This window comes from Amphiprion ocellaris, chromosome 18, assembly GCF_022539595.1.
Source record: "Amphiprion ocellaris isolate individual 3 ecotype Okinawa chromosome 18, ASM2253959v1, whole genome shotgun sequence".
NCBI lineage: Eukaryota > Metazoa > Chordata > Actinopteri > Pomacentridae > Amphiprion > Amphiprion ocellaris.
Genome location: NC_072783.1, coordinates 708,233 through 719,250, shown reverse-complemented (window position 1 = coordinate 719,250; position 11,018 = coordinate 708,233). Strand labels below are relative to the sequence as shown.

At 42.1% G+C, this 11,018-nt stretch overlaps 1 long non-coding RNA gene across 1 annotated transcript; it reads right to left on the bottom strand.

Moving 5' to 3' along the window:
- Positions 1-8,357: 8,357 nt before the first annotated feature.
- Positions 8,358-9,703, bottom strand: LOC129347452 (uncharacterized). Its single transcript, XR_008599565.1, has 2 exons — positions 9,254-9,703; positions 8,358-8,696 (listed from the first exon to the last, which is right to left on the bottom strand). It is a non-coding gene; the product is annotated as an uncharacterized LOC129347452 (long non-coding RNA).
- Between the last annotated feature and the right edge of the window lie 1,315 nt (positions 9,704-11,018).

Here is an 11,018-nt window from a genome sequence, read left to right as displayed (position 1 = left end):
CGGGTGCTCTCACACATGATGACCAAGGTTATTGCTATGGATAGGGCAAGGCCATTTATCAGCTGATCAATGTGGATGTGGCATGCCCAGCTCAGAGCTCACTGCTAATCAAAGGTTACAACAGCTAGTTAAAGATTCTGCTGGATATCTGCGGACTGTCTGGAGACCTGCGAGCAGCAGTAGGTTAATGTGCTGTCTCGTGCTAAGCAGGTGCTGAGGAAGTTGTTATGCCCAGACATCCTGGGTCCTCACATTAATTAAGTTTTTTGAGCCTGCCTGTTTCCCCAGTGCCTGCTAATTAGTCTTAATTAGTGGCTGGGCTGATGAAGTTGTAGAAACAGATACACTGCCCTGCAAGTGATTTCACAGTCCCTAGTTTCTTCAAAGGTGCCCCCCTTTCACCTTAGCTGGGTTCTTCCTGAACTACCTTGTGTGCAACTCAAATTCACGGAGAGTTGGCATTCAAGAAACTTTAACACCTAAAGTGTATATTTTTGTCCAAATGTCTCGCCTGCATACCAAAGCATTGGGCATCATTGACATCATTTTCTGCTGATAGGTTTTTGTTCTTTGCCAGTAATTTGTTTATGCATTCAGTCCTTGCGATGACATTTACTGGTGTGTGGGCGCCCATAGCATCGATGAGCCCAAATGCACGGAGGGGCCAACTTATTCCTCTCCGACTGACAGCTTTAACAGCAGACCACAGTGACCCACAAAGAACAGCTGCAGAGATAATCGTCTAATGTGCCTTTGCAGATAATGACTCTGTGTGATCTGACCTCCATTTTCGGCCATTACCACTTCAACCAGGCGACCACCGCGCAAGCCAAGTTGAAAGATGACAGGTCAGTCTGAAGTGTAGACACACTGTTGTTTTAACTGCCAATGTACTGGAGATCGCTTCCCACAGTCCTCTGGAATTTCACTGGTTTGTGACTGAACAGCAACAAGATCTTAACAACAGGACTAGTGAAGCTGATGAGGCTCAGCTAGCAGCTGGACGTACCTGACACCTCAACACCAAACAGAGACCCAACAGAGGCCAAGTCTTTAGGTCATAAATTAGCAAAAGTACTGTATTTGTACAAAGCTAGGATAAAGATTAGCCAAGTTGTGCTAGAGTAAGTTGCCAGGATGCAAGTGTTGGAAACACAGCAGCATGTGTTTGAGTAAATCATATCAGAACAATACTGAAAGATTAATTCAATTCAGTTCAAATCAAATAACTTTATTTGTCCCCAAGGGGCAATTTAAAAGGGTATACAAGCAGCTTTAAAAAAGACAACCAAGCAAGACACATAATTACACACAGAAAGACAGAACAACATTAAAAAGAACATTGGAGGTGCTTCTAGTTTTAACGTGCATTTTGTTCCTGACGTCTGAGACAGTAAGATGCTCTTAATTACTATGTTAAAAGATGTATGTGTTAAAATAAATTTTAAAACGTCCACTGAGCTGAATTAAGAAGCTGGACAGCCCTAGGGACAAAGTAGGACTTTCTCCTCTGCGTCCTGCAGCCTGGGCAGCGTAGTCTACGTCCTGAGGGAACATAGATTAGTTGATTGGTATTATCGGCAAATGTCGATATCGGCACATATATTGTCATATTAAAAACCAATAAAAAAAACAATTTTCTTTTTTTATGTACAGAATAGAATGCAGAAAAGATGCTTGGGGTAGAAGCATGACATTATTACAGAATTTTCCCGGTAGAGCAGCTGGAACTTCATTGTTTGCAAAGCTCTCAGTAATGTGTGCAGCACATGTAGCAGAGCACTGAGCAGACAGTGGTGCTGAGTCAAGTGATGTGCTCATAAGCTGCTGAATAATATATATATATATATATATATATATATATAAAAAAAATACATTTTCTATTTTACTACTAACCTCTGTGTAATTGTGTATATTCCACTAACTTGTTTTTTTTCTTATTGTACTCTGACAAAATAATTTCTTCTGGGAGAATGAAGTAGGTTTTATCTTTTCTTATCTTACAATATCTGCATAATCGGCCAATACTGGCTTTTCACAGGTATATCGGCATATATATAGTCACACTAAAAACCAATAATAAAATGGTTTAGTTTTTTTGTTTACACAGCATAGTGCAGAAAAAAAAAATGCTTGGGCCAATGTAGAAATGGTAATATTACAATATGTCCAGCAGAGCAGCTCAGACTCCATTTACTATCTTCTCAGCTGTGTCCACATGTAGCACATGCAGCAGAGCTAAGCAGGCAGTGGAGTCAAACGGTGTCTTTGTGGTAAACTGCTGACTGATTTGTGAAATACATTGTTGGACAGTAGAAACAACAATGAATCCATAATTTATCCTTCTCAGCAGCACTTTAACATATATATGTATATACTTACATTTGAACTTTTTGACTTTCTATAGGTCGGTAACAGCAACATACTAATATATGAAGCGGAAAAGGAAGAGAAAAGAGGATGTGGGAGTCAATAGGATGGATGGAATGTTTTAATGACTTTTGGCAATAAAATGTGCTTCATTTCGTGTTTCTCATCTTACATGGCCACTACATCGTTTAAAAAGTACAAAGAGTGAAACTCTATCCATCTGGCAGAGGTAGAAATGTAAGGCAAGGATTAGAAGCCATCATCATAATTAGCCTACCTCTTAATTAGAAGGGACCTGTAATTAGAAGCCTATTACTTCGTGTTAGGGTCAAATATAAAAGGATTATAAGAAATAGGATTACAGTGATGTGATTATATTCAGTGTAATCCTCCACATTTACCAGTAACTATAACCTTGTGGATTTTGTGTAAAGACACATTGGAGATGCATTTAAGTCAGTGTTTGTTCAGGAATGGAGACTGACATGGTGTTCTAAAACTATTTTTCTGTGCTCGAATGAGAAACCACCGAGAAAGATGTGCAGTATGATACAGCGGATGCTAAATAGCTGAATAGGAATCTAGATGCACTTGACAGAAACCAGACTTGTGACTGAGTTCTGTATACTCTGACTGATCATCTGAACTGACCCGCATTTCCATGTTGAAAGTAACCTGTTCAACTCAGTGAGGATGAGAGGGCGATGGAGTGCTCTCTAAGCCCTGCATAAAAGGCATCAATGTCAGTCTCCAGATCTCAGGGATGCTGCGTAACCACTGGCATTTGTCATTGCAAAACTAGCTTTTCTTTGGCAGCTGCTGACAGTAAAAGGACAGGGTCTGTAGCGTGTTTGAAGCATAAGGGAGGAGTAAATCACTTTGCCCTCACTCATTGACACCAAACGCATGGTTGCACACCAGTAGTGCTTCTTGTCAACATCTTCTTACGATCCACCACAGTACAAATGCAGCACTTAAGGAGACTTTTGCTGTGACGCTACAAGGAATTATGCCGGCACTGAAAGAGGTACTTTCCCTAAAGCTAGTCGCTGTGCAGAGCAAGGAAAGGTGCAGTAGCTCCTCTCTGCAGCTCTGAGAGGGAACACAAACAAGGAAAACCTTGTTACTGACCTGCTGAGTTTACCCTACTGTTGCCGCGGCCAGCGCTGAGACACAAACACAAAAAAGAAAAGGAAGAGATTGACGGAAAGAGCCAAGGAGCCACGGAGGGTGCCGTGATTGTGGGTTGAAAGTTCAGCGCTCACTTCAGCATCGCAACAGAGAGTAGCCAGCGCCCTGCAGTTTACATTTCTTGTGGTGAGAGTTTGCCATTTGCACTCAAATGTTATATTGGTTTTTCTCCAGCAGCAGTGGGAGCAGTCAAGTGAGCATGTTGTTTGCTATAGAATAAAAGCTGCTGACTATAGCTTCCAGAGTTTACAGTGAAAGGACACGAGAGCAGGGCAACAAACCGAGCCGGTGTCTGTTTTATTTCATCAGGTACTTAGCATGGTGTGTGTGTGTGTGTGCGTGTGTGTGCGTGCAGAGTGTTCTCCTTGTAATGCTCATGTGTGCACATAATTTTCAGACAGTTATTATTTTTATTTATTGTGTGTTTGGGAGCTGGGGAAGGGTGAAGGAGTACACAAAGACTTTTGATGCAGGCTAATTCCTGAGGTTTTTTTTCATTCTGCTTCACCTCAGGTCATTACATTTTAACACTCCATTGAAGCAGCAAATTACAATTTTTTTGGCAACAAAAATGCTCTGCTCCAAGAGTTATTTCCTACGAGACAGAAATTGGCACTTGTAGGTCTTCGCTGCCAGTGTCAAGATGCCAAATCTTACTATCTGCTGGTGAGCTATATATTATAGCCATTCCATGCATATTGTCTTTTTGTGTTGTTGTTGTCGATTCCCTTCGATATAAGGACATTGAAACCAACACCAAGCCTGAAGTTATGGCATGTTTATGAAAACTGTAATCTTTTCATCGAACGTAGTTGACATCGATCAAACCAAAGGGGGCAATAATGAACAATTTGCCGACTTGAAAGTCTCTGAGATGACTTGATTGATGCTTTTTTTCTTACTGTAATTCCTCATTAGAAGCCATGGGAGTAAAAGCTGTTCATGGAAGCCCATAAACAGGAAGACTTGAGTGGTGCTCATTTATTTTAATAGTGTAGTAACATTGCAGTATGCAGAAGCTGAACGGTCTAATGACAGTGATGGCTGTGCAGCTTCATCCATTTGTCTGCTGCTCCATAGCCTCACCCTCAAAACATGCAACCTTCTCTTCCCTATGTGGAACTCTCACATGGGCATAAAAAATTGATTCTAATGAAACATAAAGCCGCATGGATCGTGATTTTATTCATCATATCACAGTGCACATTGTTGCTGAATGTGTTTTCAATATGTTCCCCACTGATTTTGTGCAATTTTTCAGTTCAGTTACAATAAATGCCTAATAAAAGGCCTGGCAAGTAAAACTACTGCATAATGGTTGGATGGAAACGTGGTAGTCGGGGTTTAACTGGGGACAAGGACTGTCATTGACGCAAAGCACCTAGAATGTCTTAAAAACGTCATTACACCCAATTTATTGAAAAGAATAAATTGTCTCACTAGATTCAGCCTTGTAGATATTGTCGTCTTTGTTTACCAAGGCTTTGACATGTCTGTCATAGAGATTCCTGCTCAATAGGATTTAATTTTTGCTCAAAAAAATAACAAGTTAGTTCTGCTACATCAACAGCAATGTCAAATTCTTCACCTCAACATTGTTACCCAGGAACCATATTAATCCTGAGCATGTCTCTTCCCAATTACATTGTGATGGTGAATATAATTACTGACTAGGTTATGGTCAGAGGTGTTTTGAATGAATACAGCGCTACTGTGAACTGCACCACAGTTACAGGGAGGTCTTTGAGTTCAATGGCAACGTACAAAAAGGAGGACTCCCCAAAAAGTCCATGTTCAAGTCTAGGCAACAAAGAACATTGGTAAAGGTGAAGGGAGTCACGGTCGTGATATGGGTTGAATCTGAAGTTGGACATGTAAAGAGTTTAATAATTTAAAAAGTTTATAATTTAACAGTCACTTCAAAAAGCAGTGAGCCTTATTAAATACACTGCCACTGAAGACTACTTTTCTATTGATTAACTTCTTGACTTTTTTAGTGATTAGTGGTTTCATCTAAACAATGAGTTTTCTTTAAAGTGTCAAATGTTGAGCTTTATGAGTGTATTTAACAGCTGCAATTACAAATAACATAAAAAACACTGGTTACTAATGAACAGACATCACTTATGGGGGGTTTAACCTTTTCTAATGTTTACAGAATCGGCCCTACCTGTGTGCTTTCTTGTCAGGTGTCTTTGTACTAGTGCTGCTTCGGTAGTACAAAGTATCCTTTTAGTTTAGCGATTATTATAACTATTACTATACTTGGAGAGCCTTGGATCTTTGGGAACTTTTACGCTGAACCGAGTCAGACCAGGATGGATTCTGGTGCATTTAAACTGTAGCGTTTTTAACCAATGACTGGAGCCAAAAACTAGAGACGTCCAGACATAACATTTAAAGTTATCTGATAGGTGACCTTAGGATTGTATTCCTTGGGGTGTTGGTCTAAACACACAGGATGCTTAGATTCAATTTACTTTGCATCGATGACTTATAACGCAACAAAACAGCAGAGAAGCATGAAGGTTTACATTTGAGAGTTGAAAAATGGGTGGTATTTTGTCACAAACACACACAACTTACACCACTTGGATGCCAGGAAGTGAACTTTGCACTCTGTTTAACACCTATTTATTGCTGCCTGGCTAGCTTCATGCACTCAGTAGTGCAGCTATATTATTCTGCCACCTGTGCGACAGTTTGCAGCCTTTTCAACAACACTGATATAGAAGAAAAACAGTAGTTTTAACGCAGTGACGCATTTTAGATAAAACCTTTTGAAAACCATGCATCAGTGCGAAATCTTGACATCGATGGTGCTGAATAATCACAGCCCTATTCCAAATATGTTATCCATTAGATAGATGGATGGATGGATGGATGGATGGACGGATGGATGGATACTTTATTAATCCTGAGGGAAAGTCTAGTGTTCAGCAACTTACATTCAACAACATAGAATAACAAAAGATGGCTAGTAACATTAACTTTAAAGGTTAGTATATAGTCTGAAAATCTTGCTGTACAATACATTTGTCACGTGCTTACACAGCATGTGTAAGCACGTGACAAATTGTTTAAAAATGCACTTTGTTGGAGCTTGTGAGATCTGCTATTACTCCCCTTTCCTATAGAGGGCGATAGTTGTGAGTCAGAGAAAGAACAGACAGCTCCTTCTAATGGAGAAGCTGCAGCTTTTTGAATTCAAATGAATTTAGAAGTTTGCTAATTAGTCAATGATCAAATGTGAGAGAAGATGTTTCAATTTTTCTGTTTGAGGTAGAGACCTTACAGGAGCATAAACCACCGTCTAACAACCACACTGATGCTCACAGCGGCTCAGGATTTATTCCAGTAAACTGAAACTGCTGCACGGAGAGAAAAGATGCATAGGAATACAGGCAAGGACACGGAGCTGCAATAAAACAAAAGTATAAGCCATCTGGACCTTTTTTCACCAAAGTAAAAGAACATGAAAATGCTGTCAAACAATATATTGATTTTGGAGGTATCATTCTTCAGGAGCAGAACAACAACAGGAGCCTGTGGCCTGAAATGAACCGGGCTTCACCCTGTCAAATCAACACCCGGTAAAGAAACAATAAACAGAGCCGTGGAGTCTTTTTATGTGTGGATTTGACAATTGCTTGGGAGCATGTTTTATAGGCGGATGATGTGTGCATGTGTGTGTGTGTGTTTATCTGGTGGTGTAATCATGCTTGTTGCCTATCCTCGTCCTCCTCCACCCTCCCCTGCCGGCCGCCCTCTTTATTTATTTACCCTGGTCTCATCCAATCGAGTGGCAGATCAGTCTGTGGAAAAGGCAGCTTGCCAAGGCAGCCCTCTGTGACAGAGCAATGCATTAGGACATTAAGACACCAGCTCCTGTGCAAAAAAAATCAATCACGCACCCCCAGATGCATTAGAGGCAGAGAAGGGCACCTCTCACACCTTTCTGAATGCCATGCTGGCTGATCGCCGGCCCTGTTCCCATCTCACCGGCTCGAGATGCGTTGCACACCTGGCTGGGCTTGTTTGCCTCACTGTTTTCTATTCATACCTCCCACCCAGGAGCAGTGAGCTGGCTTTCAAACAAATCATTAGCCTTCTATATGAGGTGCTAAAGTAAGCCTGTACAGCCAGTGTACTCTGAACCCCCCCCCTCCTGAGTTTCAGTAGATTAATGGGTGGAATATAATCGCACACACCCTTTCATCTCTCTCTCTCTTTCATCTGGAAGTTTCCTCTCTAGGTAGGAACTATTGAAACCGAGTCAATTATAATCACTCTCCAAACATGTAAAATTTTCTAACATGCTTGCATCTTTGCAAATAAGTCATTTGTTTCAAATAGTGGATCAAATGCATTGATCATAATCATGTTTGAACCACCCATTGTACTGAAAACATTGAATTTGTAGCTACACTATGTACACACATGGCTTGGTGGAAAACATTGGACTATTGTGAAGTGGCCTCTATGAGCCCTGATCTAAATCCTATTGAACATCTGTGGAAGGAGCTGAAACATGGCGTCTGGAGAAGGAACCTTCAAACCTGAGACAACTGGAGCAGTCTGCTGATGAGGAGTGGACCAGAATACCTGCTGAGAGGTGCAGAAGTCTCACTGACAGTTACACAAATGGTTTGATTGCAGTGATTGCCTCAAAAGGTTGTGCAACAAGATATTAAATTAAAGGTACCATCACTTTTGTCCAGGCCTGTTTCATGAGTTTATTTTTTAAAATAATTCTGTTGAGCCACGGTTCAAAAGCAATGTCTGATTTTCATTGGTTAATTTTCATAGAATTTTTATTTATTATTACTTTTGTCAGATTCAAATTATTTCTGTGACCATTGTGGGTTTTTCTGTCATTAACCGAGGGGTACCAACAATTTTGTCCACGTGTGTATTCTGAGAGTCTTTTTTGTTTTTTTATATTTCTTCATCTTTATTTATTAGCGAAGTTTCACTGAGAGCGATACTCTTTTGCAAAGACGTGCTGCCCACAGGCACACAGCTGCAGGTATCACACCTGGAAGCTGCCCTGTTCGACCGCAGGCTGATCTTCCGGCCACGGTGCAGCTCCACTGGCACCGCTTGTGGGTTAAGGACTTTGGCTTTGGTCCGTTCTGCAGCGTTAATGAGGGGGATAAGTGTTATTCATTCTGCTTTCCAACCTAGATGTGTGTTATAACATGGACTATCACAATGGCAGAAAGGATTGGGAACGGAATTGAGAATTTGTCCAACATCAATTGAATCAATGAGGAGAAATCTTTTTTAAGTTTAAGGTTTTATATTTGTGGATTATAGAATTGGGGCTCTTTCTAATTTACAGAGACTGGTGAGCCCTGGTCAACATTTCTACTGTACAGGTTCATGGAAAATGTGAAAACTCAAACATAAATGTAGAAAACTTGGCTCCAGTATTTTCCCTTTATGACAAATTAAACATCTTATTTTTCCTTTAACCCTTGTGTCGTCCTGTGGGTCAAAATTGACTTGTTTTAAAGTTTGAAAATGTGGGGAAAAAAATATTTTCACAGTGGACCAGACCAGTAAAGCCACAGCATAATACCCTACAAAAGACCACAACTCCTATTCTGAAAATATCCCCATTCAAGGAATTATCTTTTTACAAAACATTATGATCGAACGGAAATTTGTTAAGAAAAATAAATTCTACCTTGACAACATTCAGCCTCAGTTGATCATTTCCACATTACAACTTCCAGGTCCCAGAGTGTCTACAAAGGAACACAACATTTAGTTACAGCGATCTGGAACCATATAGCATTTAACTTTAAAAAAGACAAAAAAACAACAAAAACAAGACAAAATATTACAAAAATTAGACACAAAATGACAAAAGCGAGAAACAAAATGACAAAAAATGAGACAAATGACACAAAACAAAACAAAAAGAATGGACAAGTGACACTAATGAGAGCAAAAATGACAAAAGCGTGAAACAAAACAACAAAAATAATACACAAAACAATGAACAAAGCAAAACACAAAATGACAAAAATAAGACAAAAAACACAAGAGACAAAAAGGAAACACAAAGCGACAAAAATGAGAAGCAAAATGACAAAAACATGAAACAAATGACAAAAACATGAAAAAAATACAAAAAGACCAAAAAAACAACAAAAAACAGACAAAATATTACAAAAATGAGACACAAAAAGACAAAAGAACAATGAACAATCTAGTATTTTACTTCATGATCAGAACAACTTTTCATGGTCTCGAAATTATTTTAAATTTATAGTTTTACAAATTTACAAATTGCAATTAATGTCTTCTCTGTAGTTTTTAAACTTCTCAAAGTCGTCCTACGGGCCGGTTTGGACCCTCTAGAGGGCCGGTGTGGACCCTCTGGAGGGCCTGTTTGGACCCTCTGGAGGGCCGGTTTGGACCCTCTGGAGGGCCGGTTGTGGACCCTCTGGAGGGCCGGTTGTGGACCCTCTGGAGGGCCGGTTGTGGACCCTCTGGAGGGCCAGTTGTGGACCCTCTGGAGGGCCTGTTTGGACCCTCTGGAGGGCCTGTTTGGACCCTCTGGAGGGCCGGTTTGGACCCTCTGGAGGGCCGGTGTGGACCCTCTGGAGGGCCAGTTGTGGACCCTCTGGAGGGCCGGTTTGGACCCTCTAGAGGGCCGGTGTGGACCCTCTGGAGGGCCAGTTGTGGACCCTCTGGAGGGCCGGTTTGGACCCTCTGGAGGGCCGGTTTGGACCCTCTGGAGGGCCGGTGTGGACCCTCTGGAGGGCCAGTTGTGGACCCTCTGGAGGGCCGGTTTGGACCCTCTGGAGGGCCGGTTGTGGACCCTCTGGAGGGCAGGGTTTGGACCCTCTGGAGGGCCGGTTTTGGACCCTCTGGAGGGCCAGTTTGGACCCTCTGGAGGGCCATTTGTGGACCCTCTGGAGGGCCGGTTGTGGACCCTCTGGAGGGCAGGGTTTGGACCCTCTGGAGGGCCGGTTTGGACCCTCTGGAGGGCCATTTGTGGACCCTCTGGAGGGCCGGTTGTGGACCCTCTGGAGGGCCAGTTGTGGACCCTCTGGAGGGCCTGTTTGGACCCTCTGGAGGGCCTGTTTGGACCCTCTGGAGGGCCGGGTTTGGACCCTCTGGAGGGCCGGTTGTGGACCCTCTGGAGGGCCGGGTGTGGACCCTCTGGAGGGCCGGTTGTGGACCCTCTGGAGGGCCGGTTGTGGACCCTCTGGAGGGCCGGGTTTGGACCCTCTGGAGGGCCGGTTTTGGACCCTCTGGAGGGCCGGTTTTGGACCCTCTGGAGGGCCGGTTTTGGACCGTGGGCCGCATGTTTGACACCCCTGGCTGATAGGATCCTCCACACACGCCTCTTCATTCAGTAAACAGTCAGTAGTGATGCACATCATTTTAGAACCTCTTTAAAGCGGAATATGTAGATCTAATAATGAAGAATAGTTTCT